Source organism: Sus scrofa, chromosome 6, assembly GCF_000003025.6.
Source record: "Sus scrofa isolate TJ Tabasco breed Duroc chromosome 6, Sscrofa11.1, whole genome shotgun sequence".
Lineage (NCBI taxonomy): Eukaryota > Metazoa > Chordata > Mammalia > Artiodactyla > Suidae > Sus > Sus scrofa.
Genome location: NC_010448.4, coordinates 13,253,737 through 13,257,100, shown reverse-complemented (window position 1 = coordinate 13,257,100; position 3,364 = coordinate 13,253,737). Strand labels below are relative to the sequence as shown.

Sequence of the window (3,364 nt, the reverse complement as noted above, 5' to 3'; positions counted from 1 at the left end):
TCGGGACTAGCAGCCCATTTCTCCAGGGTGCTGTGGCCATGAAGAGGAACCGCTCAGAGGGAGTCGGGGCTGTCCTCTTGTTCTAGGTGTAAGCAGATCTGAGCATAACCAGCCCCAGCAGTGAGGTTGTTTAGCAGGAATTCTTCTTAGCAGAAGTTAAGATCATGATTTATTTTCAACCAGGTATGAAACTGCACTCTCTTTCATGTAGGCTTCGAGCCCAGCCAGAGCTCAGACTGGGACTCGAACCCATGGGCTGGGAGTCACATCCACCCACACCTCAGGGTGGAACTTGAACCCATGATCCCTGACAGGGGAACACTTGAACCCACTGTCTTTCAATTGAAACTGCTCACCTGGTGTCAGGACTTAATGAAGCTCGGATTCTTTTGTCTAGTTGCAGAAAGAATTCAGCGTGAGGCCGGGTGGCAGGCAAAGTGAATTTATTAGTACAGGATGCTTGCGAGAGACACAGGCAGCTGGCAAAGGAATTCAGCAGCCCTGAGAACAAAAGGGGCTACATTTTGGGTTTTGTTTGATTTGTTTGTCTGCACCTGCAGCATGTGGAAGTTCCAGGGTCAGGCACTGAACCTGCACCACAGCTGTGGCAATGCCAGATCCTTAACCATTGCCCCACACGGAACTTCTGAGAGGTACATATTTATAATCAAAGAAAAAGTGAGGAGTTCCTGTTGTGGCTCAGCGGAAACGAATCTGGATTAGCATCCATGAGGATGAAGGTTTGATCTCTGGCCTCGTTCAGTGGGTTAAGGATCTGGCATTGCCATGAGCTTTGGTGTAGGTCACAGATGGGGCTCAGATCCCTCGTTGCTGTGTCTCTGGCGTAGGCCGGCAGCTTTAACTCCAATTTGACCCCTAGCCTGGGAACCTCCAAATGCCACCAGTGCTGCCCTAAAAAGACGAAAGAAAGAAAGAAAGATAGATAAAAAATGGGCAGGGGAGAAGACCACCTTCTTCCTCGTATTGGGGCCGACATCAAGGCTTCCATCACTGGTTCTCCTTTGACCCTATATGGTTTCACAGGGACTCTCATGGCACCATTTAAATCATACGTCTGTAAGCAACAGGGTGGTAACATACTGAAATATGCTAATTCATTTCAGGTTTTTTTTTTTTTTTAAAGTTTGTTCTTTAATGTACAGTAGGTTCCAAGACAACACTTAATTCTAGTCCTACAGGTGGCAAAAGATGTTACAGCAGGGAATCAGATGTTTAAATGGGAATGGAATCATCATTGCCTCAGGCACAATGAACAGTTCACTTTTTGCCAGATTTCTTAATTCCACTTGTGGCCAAGGGGCCTTTCCCCCCACCCCGGCCTTCGCTTTCAGCTCCTCGAGTTCCTTCTGCTCCTCCTGTTTCTGCTTGAATGCCACATCTTCCTCCTCCGTCTCCTTGGCCTGTTTCTTGGGCTGCTCCAGGGGCTTTTTTGCCACCTTCATGGCCCCACGTGGAGCCTACTGCCCCTTCCCAGACCCTGCCCCATGTCAGGTTTTGATATAATGCCTTCTTTTACCTCATTTTTCCTTTCATCTATATTTGTGTCTTGGCTACATGCAGATATGCTACCCTTTAGGACTGTTAAATCCCTGACTTCATGTAACAAGATTCAGACCCCATTGTCCATTGTCTTTTGTTTTAACTCTCAGGACTTGTGGCTTGAGTGTGTCTGGTGCTTAGATGCACCTGGTCTTCTTTGAAGGTAGTGTAGATTGTCGCCAGGTTACTCAATTCTTTTCTTGAGTGGTCATGAGCGTACAGCAGTCTCCCAAACTCTCTCAAAATTCCCTCTCTGCCTTTATACCACAGTAGGGTTTTTGGACTATTTAATCATCCTCTATCCCTATCATTCCCCCCTGCAGGTGTTTGACTCCTTTAAGCTTAAAGGAGGGAATAGGGTGATGACCAGTCATTAGCTCCTTCCTGCTGAGGAGGAGGGTAGGTCTGCCTGGAGAAGGAGTAAGACACCTGGCCGACCGTCCCTTCTCTGTTGGGAGAGTCATAAGCCAAAGCCGTCCCTCTTAGTGTGGCACCCTTGTCGCTCTTGTGGATGCTGAGTCTATAAAAGATACAAATCAAGAGAAACAGTAGCTACGTATCAAGAGAGTCATTAAAAGGAATTGTAACCGGATTTTGGAGACCCAAACTTTGTTTTTCCAGAAGAATTCCCACATCTGGAAACGGGTCACTTAGAGCCTCAGTCTGTTCGGGCAAAGTGTTTTAGCACTCGAGATACGTTAGCACATTCATCGGGAATAAAAGCACATTTCATCTTCAGGATGGCACAGGTACCTCCCGGCGAGGCTATGTCGAAGGCCATTCTGATTTGTAGAACGGCTTTTTCATAAAAGTTACTTTTTCATTGAGCAAAGAGATAGCATGAGTACTGTTATTTTAAGCCTCCTGTGTAAATGTTGTTAAAGCTTCAATGTGAACTGCAGCATCTTCAAGACGTAGGCCCAGCATAAAGACGTTTAACAAGTGATCATACCAGTGAAAACCAGAAAACGTCCATCGTGTTTTTATCAGGGGAGGTAGGAGGAAGGTAGTTCAAAGAGGATTATAATCAAAATGTATCTTTGTACTATTAATGTAATTTTTTCTTAGTGGTTAAAGCAAGTATATAATGTATGTTTCTCTTTTTTGTCTTTTTTTTTTTTTTTAGGGCTGCACCCGCGGCATATGGAAGTTCCCAGGCTAGGGGTCGAACTGGAGCTGCAGCTGCTGGCCTACACCACAGCCACAGCAACATCGGATCCGAGCCACATCTGCAACCTACACCACAGCTTATGGAAACACCGGATCCTTAACCCACTGAGCGAGACCAGGGATTGAACCTGTGTCCTCATGGATACTAGTCAGGTTCGTTACCGCTGAGCCCCAATGGAAACTCCCCAATGTATGTTTAATAGGCAATAAACAGGCTGTTTTGGTTAGCCTAAAGTTGAGATTAAGTAATATATAAGCCAAAATGATTTCCCCATATCTCAATGTGATTTTTTTTCCCCCATCATTTTCCTGTTATAGTGGAAATCTATCCACGGAAAGCATGGATAATCAGTTTCTTTTTTCCGTCATTGCCAGACTGATTTAGCTGCCTGCTCTGGGTCCGTTCATGTCCCTCAGTGCTAGGCTTACGTTTTTGTTTATCCATTTGCCTTGTTCTCCATGTTGGAGGAAGACTGATGAGATTTGTTAAGAAAGTAGAGAGGCATGTTGAGAGGGAAACACTTTATAGGCTGTACATTTTATTAATTATACCCAGTTTGGGAGCTCCCTTGTGGCACAGAGGGCTAAGGATCTGGTGTTGTCACTGCAGTGGCTTGGGTTGCTGCCGGGCAAG

General features: G+C 45.7%; 1 pseudogene; it reads right to left on the bottom strand.

Annotated features, from left to right (window-relative positions):
• LOC110260916 lies at window positions 896-2,667 on the bottom strand (annotated as a pseudogene).